Source organism: Jaculus jaculus, chromosome 15, assembly GCF_020740685.1.
Source record: "Jaculus jaculus isolate mJacJac1 chromosome 15, mJacJac1.mat.Y.cur, whole genome shotgun sequence".
Lineage (NCBI taxonomy): Eukaryota > Metazoa > Chordata > Mammalia > Rodentia > Dipodidae > Jaculus > Jaculus jaculus.
The window spans coordinates 55,960,088-55,986,002 of NC_059116.1; positions in this window are offsets into that span (position 1 = coordinate 55,960,088).

A 25,915-nucleotide genomic window follows, 5' to 3' on the forward strand; every position below is an offset into this window, starting at 1 on the left:
TGTTTGGAAGTTTGATTATAATATGGCGAGGGGAGGTTCTTTCTGGGTTTTGTCTGGCTGGGGTTCTAAAGGCTTCCTGTATTGGCCCCTCTTTCCCAATTTGGGGGACATTTTCCTCTATGATTTTGTTGAAGATGCCTACTATGCCCCTGGAGTGGAGTTCTTCTCCTTCTACTATGCCCTGAATTCTTATATTGGATCTTTTCATAGTGTCCCGAATATCTTGAAATTCCCACTCATACTTTTCTATAGGTTTGTCTTTCTCTTTGTTGGACTGCATTAGTTCTGCCAACTGGTCTTCTAGCTTAAATATTCTGTCCTCTCCCTCATCCATCCTACTGGTGAGATTTTCTACAGAGTTTTTTATTTCATTAACTGTGTTCTTCATTGCTAGTAATTCTGACTGGTTTTTCTTTATTATTTCTATTTCCCTATTTATGTCTTGTATTGCCTTCTTTATTTCATTAAATTGGTGTCCTGCCTCTTCTTTGATTCCTTTGATTTCCTCTTTGATTTCCTCTTTGATTTCTTCTTTGAATGTTTTCATGTGTTCTTTGACCTCTTTGAACATATTTATAATTATTCTTTTGAACTCTTTCTCAGGCATTTCCTCTAACTCTTTCTCACTGGAGGACATTTCTGATGCATTAATACTTTTAGGTGGATTTATATCGTCTTGCTTTTTAGTGTTTCTTGTGTTATAATGTATATATTTTTGCATCTTGGATTAAGTTAATGCTTGGATTTTCTAGCTAGCTGGGTATTCTTAGCTGTATCAATTGATTTGATGTAATATATTTTCAGGGTAGGACCTTAAGGTGTTAGGTGTGGCTCTTAAGACTCTCAAAGTATCTACAAAGATGTTCTTAGGGGTTGAGTTTCCCTGCTATAGGAGTATTCAAGCAGGCTGAGTGGAATAAAATACAGGTAGGTTCTAAAAGTTAACTAAACACTGTACACATTCAATCAAAAACAGCCCCGAGTATGTATGCAAGAGTAGTTATTATAATGACCAGATCCTCTATCAACAAAGAGGTTTAGATTTCTGGTCTGTTGAGGGATCCAAGTCAGCTTGTGGCCAAGTGAGACCCTTCACTGGTGCAATCCCAGTTACCTTGGGTGATTTTGGTCTCAGTCAAGTTGCTGCCTGGGTCGTCGGGCTGCTGTTCTGATTTCTGGAGCTGGGCACTTGCTTTTCCTACGGGGCAAACTGATCCACTGCTGCTGCCTCTGCTGCTGCTGTAGCTGCCACTGCTGGAGCCACCACTGCTGCTGAAGCTGCTGCTGCTGTGTCCACTGCCACTGCTCCCCCTGAAGCTGCTGCTGCCGAGTCTGCCGCTGCTGCCACTCCTGGGTCTGCTGCTGCTGGGGCCGCTGTTACTGGTGCTGGAGCTGCTGATGTTGCTGCCGAACTCTGCTCCTGCTTGGGTCCCATTGTCAGCCCAAGTTGGCGTGGCTGGGTCCCGGGCCGCTGCTCTGTTTGCTGGATCTGGGCTCAGGCGGTGGGGGAGTGGAGGGAGCCGCGGCTGCTCTGGTTGTCTCGCTGTTCCACGTGTTCTTCTACCTCGCGGTCTGCTCCTCCACTGCTCGCTGCCACTCTCCCCTCACGTTTCCCGAGTTGCGGAGAGAGCGGTGTGAGGGGAAAATCCCGCACCTGGCTTTTCCTGCAGCTCGAGCCGAGTCTGGTGGTTTTCTGCTGCCTCGCGGCCGCAGCAGTTGGCCGAGCTGCCGGAGCCGCTTTTCCCGCCTGTGTGGGCTCTGGATGCTCTAGGACTCTTCTACTTCCCTGCTGCCACTTCAATTTCCTATACACCTCACTTTTTAGTAAAAGAGTGTATTTTGCTGAGTTTTTTTGGTCTTTTTCCCCCCTAGGCTGATTTGGCGTGGTACCTACGCCGCCATCTTAACCGGAAGTCTGTGTTTTTATTCTTATTCAGCTCTAGGAATTTTTTAAATTTCCTTCTTTACTACTTCAACCATTCATTGTTCAGTAGTGTGTTGTGCAGCCGTCAAGACTCTGGGAACATTGCAGAAGAAGGGGCCAAAATACTATAAAATCCTCAGGGTGAGTGGGATTAGTCTGAAGTACCATTCCCCTCATGACAGAGGCTGACTGAAGCCTTTATGACCCCACAGTGAATCAGTGGGATGGGATTTAATTTTTAAATTAATCACTAAATTTTATTTATTTTATTTATTAAAGTTATTTAATAAATTTATTTATTAAATAAATAAAATTAATCACTAAAAATCTGTGTTGTTCAATCTCTAGGAATTTTTGAATTTTTGGTTGTTTATCTTGATTTTTTGCACTGTGGTAATTAAAACACAAGTAGTTAAGTCATTTTTTTACTTAATTTGTGGAGACTTGCTTTCTGTCCTAATCTGTGATCTATTTTAAAGATGACTTCATGAACTGCTGAGAAGAATGTGTATTCTGTAGAGTTTGAGTGGAACATTCTGTACATGTCTGTTACATCCATTTGATCTATGGTACTGTTCAGCTCCATTGTTTATTTTCAGTCTGGATGATCTATTGAGGCTAGTGGGGTATTAAAGTCACCCACTGTTATTGTGTTGGGATTTATATCTGATTAATGTCTAGTAGATCTTGATTTATAAAATTTGTTGTACCTGTGTTTGGTGCATATATTTTTATGATTATAATATCTTCTTGTTGAATTGTTCCCTTGCTGAATATAAAGTGACCTTCTTTATCTCTTTTGACTACTTGTGGTTTAAAGTCTATTTGTCAAATATTAGTATATCTGTACTGTTAGGTCAGGATGGGCTCCCAAGATGGTCAGGATGGGCTCACCAAGGACAGCAAAATGGTGACAGAGGTATAAGGAAGGGATTATACACATTCCTCATGAAATTGCCCAGCCATTATCCCTTCCTTGCCTAACAATGCCCTCAGGTCATGCTTTCCTGCCCCTTATCTCCTAAATCACCTGCTCACTACTCTGGTGTCATACCCTAGCTAGTTTAAATGGCTAATGTAATAATCTTCCCTTAAGGAACTTTTTCTATTCAATTTAGCAGATGAGTAGTTTTTCCTTCCTCACCTTCCCCCAACTGAAAAAGTCCTATAAAGCCCACTACCTGAAAACTTAGGTTGGCTGTGGTCCTCTCTTGTGAGTCAGCCCTGGGAGCTCATGCTTTTCCTGAATAAAAGCTTTTATCTTTGCCTCAGAGTTGTTTGTGTGGTCTTGGTCACCCCCAAACCTTACACATACCTTCTTGTTCCCTATTTCCATTTGCTTGGAATAACTTTTGCAATCCTATCACCTTAAGGTGCTATGTATCATTAATGGTAAAGTGGGTTTTGTGTAGACAGCAAATGTATGAATCCATCCTGTTAACTTGTGTATTCTTATTGGGGAGTTAAGAACATTGATATTCAGAGCAATAATTGAGAGGTGTGTGTTAATCCCTGCCAAGTGAATACTTTTTAGAGTTTGGTATTTTTTGGTTTCGTGTGTGTATATGTGTGTTTGTGTGCTGCATTTGTTGTTTTTATTATTATTTTGTTTTCCCTCCTGTAGCCTCTTAAGTATGTTTATTATTTTCATCAGGTATTGTCTGTAAGGCTGGCTTAATGCTCATATAATCATAAAGCTGATTTTTACCATTGTGGTGGTTAGATTCAGGCACTACCCCATAAACTTATGTATTCTGAATGCTAGTTCCACAGCTTATGAAAATTTTGGAATTAGAGCTTTCTGGAGGTGATATATTGTTGAGGGTAGGCTGATGGTTGTTACAGTTAGCCTCTACTCACCAATGTTTGGCATTCTGTCCTGCTGCTGTTGTCCATCTGATGTTGACTAAGAGGTGATGTCCACCCTCTGCTCATGCCATCATTAACCCCTGCCATCATGGAGTTTCCCCTCAAGTCTGTAAGCCAAAATAAACCCTTTTCTCCCATAAGCTGCTCTTGGTTGGTGTTCTCTGCCAGCAGTATGAACCTAACTGCAACAATCATGCAAAGATTTTCTTTACCTTCTATTTGAATGATAATTTTGTTGGAATATAGTAGTTGGGGTTGGCAGCAATGGTACAAAAATTTGAAATAAACCATTCCAAGCCCTTCTGGTTTGTAGATTTTCCATTAAAAAATTGGATGTAATTCTGATGGGCCTATCTTATAAGTGATGAGCTGTTTTTCTCTTGCAGCTTTTAATTCTCTCTCTTTGTTTTCTACAGTTAGTATTTTAACTCTATTATGATGTGGGAAATTTCTTTTTTGGTCCTATTTGGCATTCTGTTTACTTTCTGTATCTGAGTATATATATATGTAATTTCTGTTTCATAAGAATTGGAGAAATTTTTTTCTATAATTGTATTGAAGATATTCTCTATGCCCTTGGCCAATTATTCTCCTTTGTGTTTGCTCATGATCTGAATGGTTTATCATTTTATGATATCTCACATTTCCCTGATAGTCTGTTCTTTTTGTTTTGTTTTGTTTTGTTTGTTTTTTGTTTTTGAGGTAGGGTTTCACTTTAGCCCAGGCTAACCTGGAATTTACTATGGAGTTTCAGGGTGGCCTCGAACTCACAGCAATCCTTCTACCTCTGCCTCCTGAGAGCTGGGATTAAAGGTGTGTGCCACCACGCCTGTTTTTGAGCTTGTCATTGATTTTGTCCTCCTGATCTATTTCCTCTGACTTGTCCTCAAGCCCTAATAGTCTGTCCTCCACATGATATATTTTGTTGATGAGGCTTTCTTGGAAACCTTTTAATTATATATATACATATATAATTAATGTGTGTGTGTGTGTGTGTGTGTGTGTGTGTAGGTTCACTCTAGCTCAGGCTGACCTGGAATTTACTATGTAGTTTCAAGATGGCCTCGAATTCACAGTGATCCTCCTCCCTCTGCTTCCCAAGGGCTGAGATTAAATGGGTGTGCCACCATGTCCAGCTCCTTTAAAATATTTTATTTTTATGTAATTATTTGTTTATTTGACAGACAGAAAGAGGCATAGAGAAAAAATGAGCACATCAGGGCCTCCAGCCACTGCAAATGAACTTCAGATACATGAGCTACCTTGTGTGTCTGGCTTATGTGGGTCCTGGGGAATCAAACCTGGGTCCTCTGTCTTTGAAGGCAAATGCCTTAACCATTAAGTAATCCCTATAGCCCTTGGAAACCTTTTAAATATGTTATTCCATTTTTGCTTTCCATGAAGCTTTTCTTCAGCATTTTTGCCTCTTTAAAATTCCATTTTAGGGGCTAGAGAGATGGCTTAGCGGTCAAGGTACTAGACTGCAAAGCCTAAGGACCCAGGTTCAATTCCCAGTACCAACATAAGCCAGATGCACAAGGTGGTACATGCGGCTGGAATTCATTTGCAGTGGCTAGGAGGCCCTAGTGCACCCATTCTCTCTCTATGTCTGCCTCTTTCTCTCTTTCCCCCTCCACCACAAATAAGTAAGTAAAAAAAAAAAAAATTGTAAAAAAATTGTAATTCCATTTTGGTTCCTTAATTTGACATTATTATTGTCTCTGGAATTCATTCCTGCATTTTATCATGTCCTCTTTGAGTTCTTTCTTCTGTCCATTGAGTTCTTTTTGTTAATTCCCATCCATTTCATTCAGCTGTCTATTGAGTTCTTCTAGATTCTCTTGCACTTTATTCAGCCATTTGTTCATGACATCATTAATTTTGTTGAGTATGCTTATTATAATTGCATTTTAGAATTCTGTGTCTGGAGTTTTCTGTAAGTAGTTTTCATAAGATGCTTCCATGATAGGCCTTAGCATTCTTGGTGAGTATATCTTGTCTCATGTTCTTGTGTTGTTTTGCATTGTGGTTTGTCCATCTGGAGATAGTCCTTTTGTCTTACTGAGAATGCAGCAAGAATGGTTCTTTTGAAGCCTGTATTGAATGGTCTAGTCAGCCTTGATCCAGGTGCATATGGGTGGGTGGTACAGGCATGCAGTCTAATCTAAGGAGTGAGGTCAAGGCCTGATCCTCAATCCCAGCACGTGTAGTTCAGATTGTATTCCCAGACTAAATGGGTAAGGTAGAGTGCTCATATGGATTCTGGGCAGCCTACTAAGTTCCAGGATCTGGGGAGTGAAAATAGCTTAGGAGACCCTACCCAGGGTCACACAGGTAGACAAGGGAGTGAGGTCAGTGCCAAAAGGGCCTGCTTCCCAATCTGAACCCAGGTTGTATTAGCAGTACTGAATGAGTGCCAGGGGCTAGAATTCTCATCTAGACCCTGTGCAGCCTACCCATTGCCCAGAGTTAGAGAGTCCTGGGTGTCCCTACCCAGGGTGGTGTTGGCAGGCAGAGTGGGGAATGGGATCCCAATTCCAGTTTATAGGCCATGGTTGTACCTGGGGGGGAACCAGTAGTGGTTGCAATGCTCACCTGAACTCTGGCCCACTGTTTCTCAGGGGTGGGGAGTACAATTAGCCTGGGTGTCAGGGAAGTGTCTTTTTCTCTTTTTTTTTCTTTTCCTTTATTTCTTTTCTTTCTTTTTTCTTTTTCTTTTTCTTTTTTTTCTTTTTTAGCTAAATTCTCACTCTAGTACAAGCTGGGCTAAAATGTACCCCCGCCTGCTCAGTATTGGAATTATAGACATATGCCACCAACATTATTTGAATTCCCTCCAATAGTCAAGCTGGAAATGGGACAATTTATAGAATAAGTACTCCCAAATGGCAGCTACTTGGGAAATTGACTAAACTTAAGCCTAGTCATTAGCTTAACGTTTTGAAAAATGAAGGAGTTCAAGAATCTAAAGAGTTTTAAAAGGACAAAATTCAATTGGTTCCTAAGTTGTTCTTTAATTTTGAATTAATATAAAGGTTCAGTCAGTCATATTAGAAATGAGGGCTGTAGCTGACAATTCAGCTATTCTACGCAGAGTGATATAGACACCAGATCTTGTAGTGTCCTAAAACATGGATGAGCAAAACCACAGCTCCCTGAAGGGCACATTTAGGATGTGGTACTTTGAATATGGAGTGCTGGGCTGGAGAGATGGCTTAGCAGTTTAGGTGCTTGCCTGTTAAACCTAAAGACCCATGTTTGACTCTCCGGATTCCACTTAAGGCACACACACAGGTGATACAAGTACACAAGGTCGCAGCTGAGCATAAAATGGCACATGCATCAGGACTTTGATTGTAGTGGCTGGAGGCCCTGATGTACCAATTCTCTTTCTCTCATAAAAATATTACAAAAAAAAAGGAATATGGAGTGTCCCCATAGCCTCGTGTGTTTGTGATTAAGCCTCATACTTAATTCCAACTGGTGGAGCCTTTGGGAGGTGAAATATCAATGAAGATGTGTCACTGAGTCAGGCCTTGGGATTTTATAATCTGGCCTACTTGGTCATTTATAGGTAGCTCATTCATGTTGCTCTCTCCCAGATGATGTGATAAGGTGTGACACCCCAGTTATTTGTTTGTCCCTGCATTGATGAAACTTCTACAAATTGTAAGATGAAATACACCCTTTCTTTTCATAAGCTGTTTTTGATTGTGTGTTTTGTCTCAGCAATGAGAAGGCAACTCCTACACAGGTTATCTCTCACTTGGTACATTGGGGATATTGCAGGCTTCAAGACCCCAGAAAAATATGCATTTTGAAATAAATTGTTAATGTATAAGTTGACTTCAGCTGAACTTTAAAATAAAGACTGTCTATAAAAATTCCTTACGGGCCTTTCCAATTTTTTCTCTCTGCTTCTTTGGATATTCCTGTTTGGCTGCATCCCAAGAGCCTTGCTCATCTACTGTTTCTCATGAGCCAAAATTTAATGAATGGAAAAATTAAACAGCAAAACTTCTTGATAAATGATTCACTTAAAATTACTAAGCATATATTATGCTATCATGTGCTTCAGGGAAATGAAGGTGTATCTGGGTGATGAAAGGTCACCGTGCACTTTCCAAACATATCACGTAGGCTAATAGTTGCTTTTAATAGAGCTAGCCTTTAAGTACCTGAACTACTGGGTCTAGTGTTTTCAAGGTTTTTTTGTTTTGTTTTTTGAGAGAGAGAGAGAAGAAAATACTCCCAAAGAGAAGACTCTATCGTGATAAACTGAGTAATATCAGAAAAAAAGATATCATCTATTTAATCTGTCAAGCCAACTGTATGTCTAAATAATTAAGAGAGAGTTGAAGAAACAGATGTATGCAGAAGGAATGGTGTATATGTGTTGTTGACAAAATAAGCTTAATTAGTCTATAGTCCTGTTGTTTAAAAATTAGCATTTTAGGGCTAGCGAGGGGACGTAGTAGTTAAGGTGCTTGCCTACAAAGCCAAAGGACCCAGGTTCAATTCCCTAGGACCCATGTAAGCCAGATGTCTGGAGTTCATTTGCAGTGGCTGAAGGCCCCAGCATACCCATTCTCTCTCCCTCCCTCTCTCTCTCTCTCTTCCTCCCTGTCAAATAAATAAAATAAAAATTGAGCATTTTATATAATGTCCTTCTTTTTAGAAATGATCTCCTCCTTACATACATGTGCAAACATGCACTACTGAATTTTTATCACTTTTTAAAAATATTATTTGAGAGATAAAGACAGAGAGAGAGAGGGAGAGAGAAAATGGGCATACCAGGGCCTTAACAAACAAACTCCAGACACGTGTGCCCTGGAGTTCAAACACAAGTTCTTAGGCTTCGCAGGCAAGCACCTTAACTGCTAATGGCTATTTCTTCAGCCCATTACTTTTTTTAATATTTTATTTTTATTTATTTATTTGACAGAGAAAGGGAGGGAGAGAATGGGCGTGCCAGGGCCTCCAGCCACTGCAAAGGAACTCCAGATGTGTGTGCCCCCTTGTGCATCTGGCTAACATGGGTCTTGGGGAATTGAACTGGGGTCCTTTGGCTTTATAGACAAATGCCTTAACCACTAGCCATTCCTTCAGCACCCCCCACCCATTACTTTTTTTAAGTCCACACTTGTGTGATTCTACAGATGTAGGAAATTTGAGAAATGCTATATGGAAAAAATCATAGTCTTAGTACTGTGACATGCTTGGAATGTGTTGATGAATGTCAGGCTGTTCAAAGGACTCTGTGTGTACTGTGGGTTGGTAATATGACTTGCTTTCACCAAGCGGATGGTAACAATCACGATGCAACAGATGGTGGAAAAGTGCTTGTCTAGACCTGGGTCACTCTCAGGGAAAATTTAATATACTTTCGACTGTTCCATTTCATTGCTGTGGTTTTAGAACTTTATTTTTTCCCTGAGAAATTTGGTAATGATGGTTGCCTCTCCCATCTACCTGGTGGTATACTGGTAAATGTTTAACAACTAGTTTTCTTGGAAATGAAAAGGTGTTAATTCTTTATATTTATAGCATTTGCTAATTTCTGTAGTATGAATACTCTCGTTGTGTATAATTTCAAGCCACCAGTTTGCTGCCGTTCTACATGAATTTAGTAACACAGTATCACTATTATGTACTTCCCTGAGAAGACACAATAATGTAAATAGCCATATAGCATAGGTAGTAGTCATAGGAAATACTAGGAAGTGATGAATTTTCAGTACCTATGATCTTTAATATCAACATTATTAATTTATGTGTGCATGTGGTTTAGTTTTTAGAAATAGTTGTTTTATAGCTGATGTGCCAAATTCCTATAAATTAATCATTAGTGCTCATAGTCGGTATGGATTGTCATAGTTTGGGCTGATACTCTGTTTTGAAGTTTAGGCTATCAGCTTAGATGAGCTCTGTCTCTCTCTCTCTCTTTCTCTCTCTCTGTGTGTGCGTGTGTGTGTGTGTGTGTGTGTATTTCTTCATCTCTATCTCTCTCTTTAGCTGATCTTCTCTCTTAATTTTCCCTTCAGAACTTTCTCTGTGGGTCTTTTAAGTATGCCACATAGAACTAATGAATTCATTTATATTATTTATTGTTTTTATTTTAAAAATGCTGTTTTTATTCATTTAAATACTATGTGAGCAGTATGTGTTCTCTTTTTAATAAAACATAACAAGATTTTACCTATGAGTTCTTGTGATTCATTTGGGGGGAATTGTCAGTTACCTTTGAGAGATGAAGATAATTCCCCTACATCCATTATAAATAATCTAGTAATCCAACCTGAGAGAACACTAGCCATGACAAATAGAAGAAATAACTTTTTAAAATATTTTATTTATTTATTTGAGAGAGAGAGAGAGAGAGAGAGAGAGAAGAAAGAGGCATATATAGAGAGAAGAATGGGCACATGGGGGCCTCTAGCCACTACAAACTCCAGATGCATGTGCCACCTTGTGGATTCATGGATACTGGGGAATTGAATCTGGGTGCTTTGGGCAGGCAAGTGCCTTAATGGCTAAGCCCTCACTCCAGCAGAGAAGACTTTTTTGTTGTTGTTTTGTTTTTCCAGATAAGGTCTCACTCTTGCTCAGGCTGACCTGGAATTCACTATGTAGTCTCAGGGTGGCCTTGAACTCACAGTGATCCACTTACCTCTGCCTCCCAAGAGCTGGGATTAAAGGTTTGTGCCACCATGCCCAGCAAATAAATATTTTTTTTAAATATTTAATTTATTTGAGAAAGAGAGAAAGACTTTAAAGAAGCAAATATAGAGAGAAGAATGGGCACGTCAGGGCCTCTGGCCATTGCAAACTCCAGATCTATGTGCCACCTATATGTTCATGGATACTGGGGAATTCAACCTCCATCCTATGGCTTTGCAGGCAAGGGTCTTAATGGCTAAGCCATCTCTCCAGCAGAGAAGAAATATTTTTTAACGGCTTCAGAGAGTTGGAACCAGCACCATGTTGGCACCAGCGAGATTGCACTGAGGCCTGACAACTGTACATAGCTTTATTGTGCATGTGGACAATTACAGGAACAAAAGTTTCCCACAGAGTATGCTGATGTTAGGTGTTGCTGATTGAAAACCTGACTGGATTTATTATCACCTAGTATACAAACCTTTGGGTTTCTGGGAAGGCTTTCCCAGGGAGATGTGACTGAGTTGGGAAGATACACTTTTTGTGTGGGCAGCACCATTCCATGGGCTGGGGCCCCAGACTGGATTAAAGGAGGGATGAATAAAGTGTTAGTATTAGATCTCTGCTGACTGATTACAGACCCAGTATGACCATCCACAGGGAAAGCTGCTCTCACCACCGTGCCTTTAACACCATGACACATTGTACTCTCAAACCATGATCCAAAATAAACTCTTCCTTTTAAGTTCACTTTGTCAAGTATTTTGTCACAGCAATGAGAAAAGCAACTAAATCAAGGCCTAATACCTTAATCATCTTTAACTTCTGTCAGGTGTATTCAATTAAGGATTCTCATGGGGATCAGTAGGCACACTTTTCATAGCAAGAGCAATAACCTGCCTTTCTCACTTCCCTACTTCCCATTCAGGGAAGAAAAAAAAAAAAAACACATTAAAGAATGTAATTCTCTCTTGAGCCAAACAGTGCATCTGGCCTTTGAAAATTTCCTGGGCTCCAGAAGGTCCATGAGGAGAGGTGTGTGAAGGTGTTGTAGGGCTCACTGTGGCACCCTGAAGAGGAATGGTGGGCTTGGGATCGAAGAGTCAGCAGCCCTTCAGATGTGTGAAATGTGACCAAATACGTGTCAAGCTGTTCAAAATATTTCCCCCTCATACTCATTAATGGGGGTGAAGGCAAAGACCTTTCCCTCCACAGGCCATGCTAGAATTGTGACTAGGAGGAATAAATACTTTTCATAGTTAGACACATAAGAATGGTTTCAATTTATGGGCTGGAGAGATGGCTTAGTGGTTAAGCGCTTGCCTGTGAAGCCTAAGGACCCCAGTTTGAGGCTCGATTCCCCAGGACCCACGTTAGCCAGATGCACAAGGGGGCGCACGCGTCTGGAGTTCATTTGCAGTGGCTGGAAGCCCTGACGCATCCATTCTCTCTCTCTCTCTCTCTCTCTCTTTTTCTCTCTATCATTCTCAAATAAAAAAAAAGAATGGTTTCAATTTAGATCAAGGAGATTCAAGTTAGATCTAAGAAACTTTTCTCAAGAAAAATTAACCACAATAAAAAGTTTTCACCGGAATGCTCAAAATGTGGCTTACAACAGGAAAAGGTGTGGGTATGAGAGGGTGAAATAAAAAGAAGATTCTGGATGCAGAAAACTAAAATAAATAAAGAAGATAATCATTAAGACTGACGTCTTCTACGTTCTACCATAAATGCTATGTTTTCAGACCAAATGAGAGGCTCACCTGTGTTTATTTAAAAAGAATCTAAAGATGTGTGGGAAAGTGAAACTTGTACTTGATCTCATTGAGGAATGTCATCTGTGCTGTCGGGTCTTTACTGGAGTAAAGTTTCACTGCTCTTTATTGAAATGCTCAGTTGTGGACCGAAAATCAATCCACAGAGCTGCTCAATGGATTACCCTTCCCACAGCTTCCAGCAGGCCTTAAATCCCTGCCAACTATTTGCTTCTCTGCTCGGATGAAAAACTTCTCAAATCTCACCTGTTATAGGAAGTTATTTTTCCTTTTGCCAAATGATCCAGGTAATTTATGGGTCAAGGCAATTTTTTTGTCCCAATCCCCCAGGTACCTATTCTCATAGGGGCACATAACTTTATTCCACTGTGTGTTATTCTGAGGAAGCGTCTTCTTGAATACACAATACAGCTAGTATTACTTGAGAACATGCTATCAGACGAGTTGGTTGAACTGGAAACTATTTGGAGAAAAGGAGGAAGTAGTGAGGAAAAAAGGAATGTGGTGAGATCACAGGGGATAAATCTGTTTGGCTCAACTCATAGGACTTGTGGATTGCTGCTTGAACACAATTAAAAAGCTACCTTTAACAATTCAAATCAATATGTAATTTAGTTCAATGTTATGTTAGCTCACCAGCTTAGGGTAGTGTGGCTAAAATGCTAACACAATTTTAGAAAATGTCTAGTGTGTGGCACTGTGTTAAGGCAACAATGCTCAGGTAAGCCCCCTGATAAACAATGAAATTGTTATGCCTTGTTTGTTTCCTTATTTATTGAGAAGATGGAATGTGCTTCTCAGGAAATGTATGAACAAAGGCAGGTCTTGATTTAGACTCTCAGCTAGTACTAAAAGGTTCACACCACCTTTATCACATACCATTATGCAACTGAGACATTTCCTTTTAATCCACAGGAAGTAATGGAATTGAAAAACTGTATTTCTTTTCTGGTGGTTTTGTGTTTTTTTGTTTGTTTGTTTGTTTGTTTGTTTTGAGGTAGGGTCTCACTCTAGTTCAGGCTGACCTGGAATTCACTATGTAGTCTCAGGGTGGCCTTGAACTCACAGCGATCCTCCTACCTCTGCCTCCCAAGTACTGGGAGTGCACCACCATGCCTGGCTGAAAAACTCTGTTTTCTTAAACCATATGAGTGGCACATGTTTTGCAAACCCCATCAGTTAATGTGTACTTGTTGATTTTTCCCCCTAAAATTCATTCCCTCTTGTACCATGTGACACTGTACCACATGTGCCCAGATTATAAGTAGGTAGTGTAAAAAACCAGTGTGTAGAAAACATAGATGACTAAAGCCTTTAAAGGCTCCTTTCACAACTGAGTTTCCCACAGAAAAACAATATCCCAGGAGCATAATAGATTCATTCCCCCATCCCATTTACACAGATACTTTCACAATGAACTAATCAGTTGCAATTCTAATCTACATTTTTGATTTGTCTACATGCATCATGAAGGCTAGAAATCTTTTGAATTTAAATGTGTCTAGAAGTAAATAAAAGTAAAATAAAGAAGTGAATAACACAGAATTCTTAATAGTAGGAACCTTGTTTACATTCCACATTGTGGAAATATTTTGTTCAGCTGCCTAGGAAAACCACATGGTTAAGACAGACTGGGTGATGACTTGGTTTATTGCCTTGCTGGGACTGGGGCTGGAATGGGAAAAGAGATGGTATCTGATAGGGCTGTCTGCCATCTCAAACACAGAGAACACATTTTTAGCACACACGTTGTCCATGCTTCAACAGAGAATGCTGATAGTCTTAGCCAGATAATAACATACACTGGGAACTTGGCCAGAACAATGTGTCAGGCTTTGGGGTCCTCTGTTAATAACCAGTGTTTCCTTTCTATTGTTACCAGTGGATGTGGCGATTTCCTTCCCTCTCAGAGAATATTTGTTCTTCAAATCCTTTGTTCCTTCCTACTTTTTGGAATTATCTATACTGTAAGACATTAATGGTTTTCACTTCTGCCTTCTTGGAAACTCTATGGAGAGACTTCCATGTGCTTTTTGGCCCTTCTGCTGCTCCTGAAAGGTTATTCCAACTCAAATAAAAGAAACTTTTGTAAGTTTATTTTTCTGCAGCACTAGGGATTGAACCTAGGTCCTAACACATGCTTGACAGGCACCAAACCACTATGCTCTTTGCCCAATCAGTTAAGAGAAATTCAACAAGAGTTCAGAAATAGTCACAAGGCAGGAGCAGACAAGGCACTCCTAGAAGCCACTGGAAACACAAAGATGAATTTAAATGGGATATCTGTTTCCTAGATATCAAATGATTCAGTGGACAGACCTACACTAGGATGCAACATGCAACGGCTTAGTGTAATGGAAATGAAGTAGAGAGATCACATGTGGATGGAATTTAAAAGAGAAGGTGGGGATTTTTGTTTTGTTTTGTTTTTGCATAATTGGCCTGAAATTTCTTATCCTCCTTTCTCAGTCTTCAACGTGCTAGAATCACAGGCATGTGCCACAATGCTTGGCTAAGAATTGTGACTGCATATATGTGTGGTGTGTGTGAATATGTGTGGTATATGCATACGTATGTGCTGATGTGGCACTCCATTTGTGTACCTTCATAGGTCAGAGGAGAATGTCAGGTATCTCTACTTATCACTCACATGCCTGTATTTCCTTGACATGGGATCATTTAATAATAATGGAGCTTGTTGAACAAAAATTTAAAAATTCATAGTGTCAAATGATAATGAGAACACAAAATACCAAAACCTATGTGACACAATGAAGGAAGTCCCAAGAGTAAAATTGATAGCTTTAAGTGCCTATATTAAGAAATTAGAAAGATCCCAAGTAAATAAATTAATGCTTCACCTTAAAGCCATGGAAAAAGAAGCACAAGGCAAACTGAAAATTAGTAGACGGGAAGAAATAATAAAGATTAGGGCAGAAATTAATGAAATAGAAACCAAAAAAAGCAATCCAAAGAATCAATGAAACAAAGAGTTAGTTCTTTGAAAGGATAAACAAAATTGATAAACCCTTAGCAAATCTGACCAAAAGAAAGAGAAAAGAGACACAAATTAATAAAATTAGAGATGAAAAAGGCCCCATCACAACAGATACCAGAGAAATTTTAAAAAATCATAGGGACATACGATAAGAACATATACTCCACTAAGTTTGAAAATCTGAAAGAAATGGATGATTTCCTTGATTTATATGATCTACCTAAATTAAATCAAGGTGAAAATAACCACATTAATAGACTTATAACAAGTATGGAAATCTAAGCAGTTATCAGAAATCTCCCAATTAGGGCTGGACAGATGGCTTAGTGGTTAAGTGCTTGTCTGTGAAGCATAGGACCACAGTTCAAGGCTCAATTCTCCAGGACCCACTTTAGCCAGATGCACATAGGGGCACACACGTCTGGAGTTTGTTTGCAGTGGCTAGAGGCCCTGGCATATCCATTCTCTGTCTGCCTTTCTCTCTGTCTATTGCTCTCAAATACATAAATAAATAAAATTAAACATTTTTTTAAAAATCTCCCAACTAGGGCTGGAAAGAGGGTTTAGTGGTTAAGGCATTTGCCTGCAAAGCCAAAGGACCACAATTTAATTCCCCAGAAACCATGTAAGCCAGATGCACAAGGCAGTGCATGGGCCTGGTGTATTTGCAGTAGCTGGAGGCCCTGGCATGCCCATTCTCTTTTTCTCTCTCTCTCTGCCAAATACATAAAGAAAGATAGAAAGAAAAGAAGTGTGTACCAAGCCGGGCATGGTGATGCACGCCTTTAAGAAAAAAAAAAAAAAAATCTCCCAACTAAAAAATGTCTAAGGCCAGATGGATTCATTGGTGAATTTTAACAGACTTTCATGGAAGAACTAACACCAATGCTTCTTAAACTTTTCCATAAAGTTGAAAAAGAAAGAATCCTACCAAATTCCTTCTACAAATCCAGCATCACCTTGATACCAAAACCAAAGACAGAATTATTAAAAAAAAAAAAAGAAAATTACAGACCAATCTCCCTCATGAACATAGATGCAAAAATTCTCAACCAAACACTGGCAAACAGAATACAAGAATATATCAGAAAGATCATCCACCCCTACGAAGTAGATTTTATTCCAGAGATGCAGGGATGGTTCAACATACGCAAATCGATAAATGTAATACATTATATAAATCAACTGAAGGACAAAAATCACATGATCATCTCAATAGATGCAGAAAAAGAATTTGACAAAACCCAACATCCTTTCATGATAAAAGTCCTACAGAGACTAGGAATAGAAGGAACGTATCTCAACATAGTAAAGGCTATTTATGACAAACCTACAGCCAACATAATACTAAATGGAGAAAAACTTGAAGCTTTTCCACTAAAATCAGGAACAAGATAAGGGTGTCCACTGTCCCCACTTTTATTTAGTATAGTACTGGAAGTCTTAGTCATAGCAATAAGGCAAGAGACACACATAAAAGGGATACAAATTGGAAAGGAAGAGATCAAGTTATCATTAGTTGCAGATGACATGATTCTATACAAAAAGGACCAAAAAAACAAAAACTCTACTAGCGAACTGTTAGAGCTGATATAGCCATGCAGCACGATACAAAATAAATACACAGAAATCAGTAGCCTTCCTATATGCTAGCAACAAACCCATAGAGGATGAAATCAGAGAATCACTCCCATTCATAATTGCATCAAAAAAATAATAATAAAGTACCTTGGAGTAAACTTAACCAAGGAAGTGAAGGATCTCTACAATGAAAACTTTAAAACACTCCAGCAAGAAATTGCAGAAGACACTAGGAAATGGAAAGATATCCCTTGTTCTTGGATTGGAAGCATCAATATTGTGAAAATGGCAATCTTACCAAAAGCAATGAACACATTTAATGCAATCCCCATCAAAATCCCAATGGCATTCTTCACGGAAATAGAAAAAACAATCCACAAATTCATTTGGAAGCACAAAAAGTTTTGAATATCTAAAATAATTTTGAGCAACAAAAATAAGGCTGGTGGTATCATCACACCTGATTTTAACCTATATTACAGAGCCATAGTAACAAAAACAGCATTGTACTAGCACAAAAACCAGACATATAGATCAATGGAACAGAATATAGGACCCAGATGTAAGTCCAGGTAGCTATAGCCACCTGATCTTTAACATAAAGTGCTCCTCCAGGGGAACTGGAGTGATGGCTTAGTGGTTAAGGTGCTTGCTGGTAAAGCCAAAGGACCCAGGTTCAATTCCCCATGACCCACATTAGCCAGATGCACAATGGTACACATGTGCCTGAAGTTTGTTTGCAGTGGCTGAAGGGCCTGGCACACCCATTCTCTCACTCTCTCCCCCTCTTTCTCTGAATATCCATTACCTCTCAGTGCCTGATACTATCTACACAAGACCATCATAATTAGAGGAAAAAATCATGACATCAAAATAAAAGCCTGATTGAGAGGGGCAGGATATGTGATGGAAAGTGGAGTTTCAAAGGGGAAAGTGGGGGGAGGGAGATAATTACCATGGGATATTGTTTACAATTATGGAAGCTGTCAATAAAAATAAAATAAAATAAATCAAATAAAATAAAAACACCATTGTGAAAATATACCATATCTTCATTATCTATTCATCAATTGAATGGCATCTATGCTAGTTCCATTTCCTAGCTATTGTGAAGAGCAGCAATAAACATGGATGAGCAAGTATTACTCTTAAGGACTCTTTTTTAGGGTACATGCCAAGGAGTGACATATTAGTCAGGGTTCTCTAGAGGAACAGAACTGATAGAATGAATTGTATTTAAAGGGAATTTATTGCATTATCTTATGGTCGTCCAACACTAGCAATTTGCAGAACCTGGTAGCTGCTCAGTCACGAGGCTGGATGCCTCAGCAGTCCCAATCTGGCACTGAAGGCCTGGAGGCTTCCTGGAGAGCCACTGACCTTCAGTCCACACTGGAAAGCAGCAAGCAACACCAGCAGCCAGGTGGGAGAAGGGGATGCTTTCCTTCCCAGAGCGTCCTTAGATAACCCCCACCCCTTCTGAGATGGGCTTCCCACCCTGGGGGAAGGGCTCACTCTGAGGAAAGAACTTCCTCTTTTAGATAAGCAACCTCAGAGACCCACTTATGAGGAATGTCTTCAGATTCCTAAACAGATAGACTTGACACAAAACTTAACCATCACAAGTGATATAGCTGAGTTATATGTTAAATACTGTCCCTGAAAGAAACACACTGACCGCCACAGATTGTACTAGTTTACATTAGCACGAACGATGAAGGTTTCTTTTTCCTTACATGCTTTGCCAACATTTATTCTCATTTGATTTTTGATGGTAGCCACTCTGGCAGAAGTGAGATAGAATCTCAAAGTAGTTTCATTTTGCATTTCCATGATGGTTAAGGATGTAGTATATGTTTTTAGGTGTTCAGTGGCCATTTGTATTTCCTCTTTGAAAACTCTGTATTCAATTCTATAGCACATTTTTGTTTGGGTTGTTTGACTTATTACTTTGTTTTGTGAGTTTCTTGTATACCCTAAATATTAATCAGCTGTGAAATGTATAGCAGAGAAAGACTGTTCCTCATTCTATACGCTACCTCTTTGCTCTAATAATGTATCTTTTGCTGTACAAAAACTTTTAATTTCATGAGGTCACAATGGCTGATTACTGGTCTTAATTCCTGAACAATTGGAGTTATTCATATGTTGAAGTGTTTCTCCTACTTTTTTCTTTATCATTTTCAGAATTGCAAGTCTTAAAGTCTTTGAACCATTGGAGTCAATTCTTATGCATGGAGAGAGATCAAGAACTATTTTCATCCTTCTACATATAGGTAACCAGTTTCTCTAACACCATTTGTTAACCACTATCTCTCTAGCAAATATGTTTGGCATTTTTGTCAAAAGCCAGATGGCTTAGTTGCCTGGGTTTGCATCTCATTCCTCTATTTGTCCCATTGATTTACATCTTAAAATCAGGTATAATTCTGTCATACTTAGCTTCACAATGCTGGGATGAACTTCCAAACCAGACACAATTTATGGAAGGAAGGGATTTATTGATGCTTGCAGATACAGGGGAAGTTTCAGAATGGCAGAAAAGGCTAGCTCCATTTCACATGTCAATGCAGAGAGAAATACCACCACCAGAACCATAAGCAAGCACATGCTGGGAACCCCAGACAGAGCTCAAGCATTCTGTATACCTTAGGCTGGAATTCATATCCTCCCCCAAACACACCTTAGGGCTGAACCCTACAATCCATCCACAGTGACACCTCCTCCAGCTAGGCAGCAGAAATCTAGTAAGTTACAAGCTTTAATAAACTCCTGAATCTATTGGGGGACATATGTTCAAACTGCCACAATAATACATCCAGTCTTAGTTGCTCAGAATTTCTTTGGCTATTTGAGGATTTTTGTGCTGCCAAATGAATTTTAGGATTGTTTTTCTTATTTCAGTGAAGAATGCTAATGGAATTTTTATGGTGATTGCATTAAATCTATAGATTGCTTTTTCACAATATTTATTCTTCCAATCCATGAACATGGGATGTCTTTCCATTTCCTACTCTCTTCTTCAATTTCTCTCTTGGGTGTTTTAAAGTTTTCATTGCAGAGATTTTTCAATTCTTAGGTTCAGTTTATTCCAAGGTGCTTTGTTTTTTGTTTTTTGTTTTTTGTTTTTTTTTTATTTGTTGGTTTTGAGGCAACTGTGAATGGGGCTGTTTTCCTGGTTTCATCTTCAGCACATTTGTTATTGGTATATAAGAGAGCTACTTATTTATGTGTATCAAATTTGTATCCTGCTACTTTGCTGAAAGTATTTATCAGCTCTTTAACAAGTTTTCAGGTATAGTTCATTTTGTATAGAATCAAATATGCAAATAATGAAAATTTGACCTCTTCCTTTTCTATTTATATCTTTTCATTTCTCTCTTGTCTTATTGCTGTCGTTAAGACTTCCAATACTATATTAAATAACAATGAACACCCATGTCTTATTCCTTGTTTTAATAGAAATGCTTTGAGTTTTTCCCCATTTAGTATAATATATAATATTTAGTATAATGCTACGTTTGTCATAAATAGCCTTTATTGTGCTGAGATATGTTCCTTTTATTCCCACTTTGTTCAGGACATTTATCACGAAAGGATGTTAGATTTTCTCAAATGCCTTTTCTGGATCTATTGAAGTGGTCATGTGATGTACATCAGTCTGTTTATATGCTGTACTTCATTTATTGATGTGTGTATGTTGTACCATCCCTGCATCTCTGGGATAAAACCTACCTGGTCAGGATAAATGATTTTTAACAAATGGTGTTAGAGAAACTGTTGCTATATTCTGTTTGCCAGTATTTTGTTAAGAATTTTTGCATCTATGTTCATAGGGGAGATTGGTCTATAATTTTTTTTGTTGAGTATCTAGTTTAGTTAGGAGAATGCTCTTTTGTAAAATAAGTTTGGTAGTATTCCTTCCTTTTCAAATTTATGGAATAATTTGAGAAACATTGGTATTAGTTCTTCTGTGAAGACCTGGGTGAATTCACCAGTGAATCCATCATGTCCAGGGCTTCTTTTTAGTTGGGAGAATTTTTGTAACTGCTTTGATCTCATTGTTCATTATGTCTGTTTATGTGGTATATCTCATCTTGCTTTAATTTTGGCAGGTTATGTATATCTAGAAATTGCTCCATTTTTTTTAGATTTTCAATCTTAGTGGAGAATATCTTATGTCCTCATGAATTGGTGAATTTCATTTTATCTGTTGTAATTGTGTCATTTTCATCTCTAATTTTATTAATTTGGGTCTCTTCTCTCTTTCTTTTGGCTAGTTTTGCTAAGAGTTTATCAATCTTCATTATCCTTTCAAAGAACCAACTCTGTTTCATTGATTCTTTGTATTATTGATTTTTTAGGGGGGATGGGTTCTATTTCATTAATTTCTGCCTGATCTTCATTATATCTTTCTGTGTACCAATTTTAGAGTTGGGTTGTTCTTCTTTTCTCAAGATCTTAATGTGTAGCATTGGGTTATTTATTTGTTATCCAACTTCTTAACATAGGTATTTAAAGGTAAAAATTTCCCTTTTAGAACTGCCTTCATTCTATCTCATATATTTTGGTGTGTGGTGCTTTCATTGTCATTTGACTCTAGGAACTATTTTTATTTCCTTTTTGATATCTTCAGTGACACATTCATCGTTCAGTAGTGAATGAGTATGTTCTGTAGTCTTTCTTACTATTGATTTGTAGTTTTATCCCATTGTGATCTGATAGAGCACAAAAAATTATTTCAATTTTTCTGTATTTGTTAAGATTTCTTTTGTGAGGTAATATGTGATCTGTTTTAGAGAACATTCCATGTGATGCTGAAAAGAATGTGTATTCTGTAGCATTTGGACCGTATGTGTGTGTTTGAGGTTCTAGCAGGGGAGGTCTGCTACTCATATACTCTTGACCAAAGACAGGCACTCATCTGTTCAACCAGCTGCACAGCTTTAGAAGTGACACACATGAAATGGTAGGGGAGGAAGGGGACATCCACCTAGCCAGCTAGATCTGCCAAATCAATCCTGGATGTCATTGGAGTAACAGATGTTACAGCCCAATAGCTCTCATATCCATTCTGTAAGCACTTGAATAAAATGTTCTGTAGATGTCTGTTAGGTCCATTTTTTCTATAAGATCATTTCATCCAGATGCTTCTCTGTTCATTTATTTCTTTATTTTTTTTCAGGATGACCTGTCAGTTGGTAAGAGTGGGGTATCAAAATCACCCACTACTACTGTGATTGGGGTTATCTGTCTCTATATCTAAAAGTGTTTGTTAATGAAATTGAATGCACCCATGTTCAGTAAATATATACTTATAATTGTTATCTCATCTTGTCAGATTGTTCCCTGAATCAGTATAAAGTGACATTCTTTATCTTTTCTAACTCATGTTGGTCTGAAGCTTATCTTGACAGATATTAGAACAGCTATGCACATTTGTTTCCTATGCCCATTTGCTTGAAATACCAAATTCCACCTTTTCACTTTAAGGTAGTTTCTGTCTTTTATGTAGAGGTGAGTTTTTGGGGAGCAATGGAGAGAAGGATCTGCCTTTTAATTCAGTCTGAAAGTCTGTGTATTTTGGATGAAGTACTGATTTTACTGATATTAAGAGTAATTATTTAAAGATTTTTTTTCCTGTCATTCTTCCTGATTTTGTAGTGCTTGCTGTTATTCGTTTGAATTAACTATTGTTCCAGCATGGTTTATTCTTTCCAATGGTTTCATGTATGTGATTTTCCTTCTCTTCAGACTAAAGGATCCTTTCAAGTATTTGTTGTAGAGGTGGATTAGTGGTCATGTATTCCTTTAGCCTGTTTTTATCATGGGAAGTTCTTGTTTCCACTTCAATTATGACAGATAGCTTTGCTGAATATAGTGGTCTGGGTTGAAGGTTGTTCCATTTCAGAACTTGGAATTCTGGCTTTGAAAATTTGTGTTAATGCACGACCCATATACCTCAACAAGGAGGGGCCAATGGGGAGGGGGTAGGTCATTGATTAGCCTAATAATGGTACCAAACTGCCTGTATATTTGCAGAATAAAAACTAATTAAAAAAAAAAAGAAAGAAAGAAGAGAAAAAAGAAAAAAAAAAAGAAAATTTGTGTTGAGTAATCTTCTGGGTATCTTTTTTTTTTTTTTTTTTTTAGTTTTATCAAGGTAGGGTCTCCTTTAACCCAGGCTGACTTGGAACTCAGTCTAATCCCAGGCTGGCCTTGAACTCACAGCAATCCTCCTACCTCTGCCTACCAAATTCTGGGATTAAAGTTGTATGCCACCATGCCTGGTATCTGTTGTATCTTGATAGGCTTGTCCTTATAGGTGACTAGATGGTTGTCTTTTACCACATTCAATATATTTTATTTGTTCTCTGTGTTTTGTAATTTAAAAGGTAAGGAGGGGTACTATTTGGTTTTGTCTGTTTGGTATTTTAAATGCCTCCAGTATCTGTATTTTTATCACTTTCCCTATTTGGAGGAAAATTTCTTCTATGGTTTTAGTGAAAATGCTTACTATGCCTTTAGATTAAAAGTCTTCTTGCCAGGTGTGGTGGCACAGGCCTTTAATCCCAGCACTCAGAAGGCAGAGGTAGGAGGATAGCCATGAGTTCAAGGCCACCGTGAGACTCCATAGTGAATTCCAGGTCAGCCTGGACTAGAGTAAGACCCTACCTCAGGAAAAAAAAAACCAGTATTCTCCTTCTTCTATACCCTGATTTTTTTTCTTTAAATTTTATTTATTTATTTGAAAGAGAAAGAGAGAGAGAGGAGAAAGCTGGGGGAGGGGAGGGGAGGGGGGACAGAAAGAGAATGAATGGGCATGCCAGGGCCTCTAGCCACTGCAAATGAACTCCAGACACATGTGCCATCTTGTGCATCTGGCTTACGTGGGTCCTGGGAAATCAAACCTAGCTATATTTGGCTTTGCAGGCAAGGACCTTAACTGCTAAGCCATCTCCCCAGCCCTACCCTGAATTGTTTGATCCCTTCATAGTGTTCCAATGTCCTGAAATTCTCATTCTTACCTTATTACTTTGTCTTTATCTTTGTCTTTGTTGGGATGGCCTAGATATTCTGCTTTGCCTTGAAGCTCAGACATTCTGTCTTCTTTTGAAAAAATTGTCTTTGAAAATAGAACACAATTCCTTATAGTAATTATTGAAGAACATAACTATAATGCACTTTCAAAAATCTATCTGTAAAGCATTTTATTGGAAAAATTTTAAATCTTAAATTTTTGCCTTATGATTGAACTGTTGAGGTTTTTAATTTATTTTTATTTTATTTTATTTACATATTTGTTTATTTATATATTTAGATTTTTCAAGGTAAGGTCTTGCTAGCCCAGGCTGACTATTCACTATGTAGTCTCACGGTGACCTCAAACTCATGGCGATCCTCCTACCTCTGCCTCCTGAGTGCTGGGATTAATGGAGCGTGCCACCACACTTGGCAGGTTTGTTTTGTTTTGTTTTGTTTTGTTTTTTTCGAGGTAGGGTCTCACTCTGGTCCAGGCTGACCTGGAATTAACTCTGTCATCTCAGGGTGGCCTTGAACTCATGGCAATCCTCCTACCTCTGGGGATTAAAGGTGTGCACCACCACAGCCAGCTTGGCAGGGTTTTTTAAAATTGGTTTGATTTCATAGAAAATTTTTGACTTGTTTGAAAAACATGTTCTAAGGGACTTTCATTCAGGAACACTAAAATAATTAGATTTTATTACTTTTTTTTTAAAAGAGCAGGTGGATTCCTTACTTATTTTTTTAGTTTTTAATTTCTTTATTGACAATTTCCATAATTATAAACAATATCCCATGGTAATTCCCCCCCCTTTCCTCCTTAAAACTCCACTCTCCATCATATCTATCATATCCCCTCCACCTTGTAATCAGTTGCTCTTTTATTTTGATGTCATGATCTTTTCCTCTGATTATGATGGTCTTGTGTAGGTAGTGTCATATCCAGGCCATTCTGTGTCTGGAGGAGCATGTTTTAAGGAGTCCTACTCTTCCTTTGGCCTTTACATTCTTTCTGCCACCTCTTCCTCAATGGAAGGTGTGACAGATATTTCAGTGCTGAGCACTCCTCTATCACTTCTCAGCACCATGGTGTCTTCTGAGTTATCCCAAGGTCACTGCCATCTGAAAAGAGAAGGTTTTCTAACCAAAAGTAAGAGTAACATTAATATATGGGTATGAACATTAAGAAAAGTGCTTACTGTGAAGTTTGGTGAGCATATTATATACATTTAGCTAGACACCAGCAGATGTTATACCCCTAGGGCTCATGACTACCCCTGTTGTAGGTTTTCAGTATCAAGGATATATTCCCTCCCATGGAGTGGGCCTCCAGTCCAATTAGAGAGTGGTTAGTTTCCCCCATAACAGACATGCCACTATTACACCTGTTGGCTCACTTAGGTTGGTTGGACAAATTTAATGCTTGCAGTGTCCACTCTTGAGTATCTCCACTGGTGATTTCTCTTTATCTCATTGAACTGCATGCCCTGTAGCTTTTACCAGCTTTCTGTCAGCCGTTCTACATGGAGGAGGTTTTCAGCTCAGCTCCAGCAGGAATTCTCAGTGAACTTGAAGCCCAAATATGTGGAGTCTTCAGAAATAGGGTCATACCATCTATTCCTGGTGGAAAATCAAGATCCTCAGAAAAGGCCTGTAATTTTTTGGGGATATCAATGACCTCCTGGCCAACAACTCACTGGAAAGTATCCTATCCCTGACATTGAAATTTTTCTACTAACAATCTATGCCTTCTGAGTATTCCATTATCCAAAAAAGTAGGTCTATACATGACTTGTTTATGTCCTCTTAGATTTTGATTAGCCCTCCCTCTACCTTTCCTTTACTCAGTCTCTTCCCCTGACCTCACTTGGGGCCCATTAATCTGTTCTTCTACTTACATATATACAATACTATTAATTCCCCCCTCCCTCCTGCTCTCTTTCCTTTATATCCTCTTTCTAGCTTACTAGCCTCTGCCACTGAGTTTTATTCTTATTCACATAGGAGTCCAATCATTTGCAGCTAGGATCCACTTATGCAAGAGATGTGACATTTAGCTTTCTGGACCCGAATTACCTCACT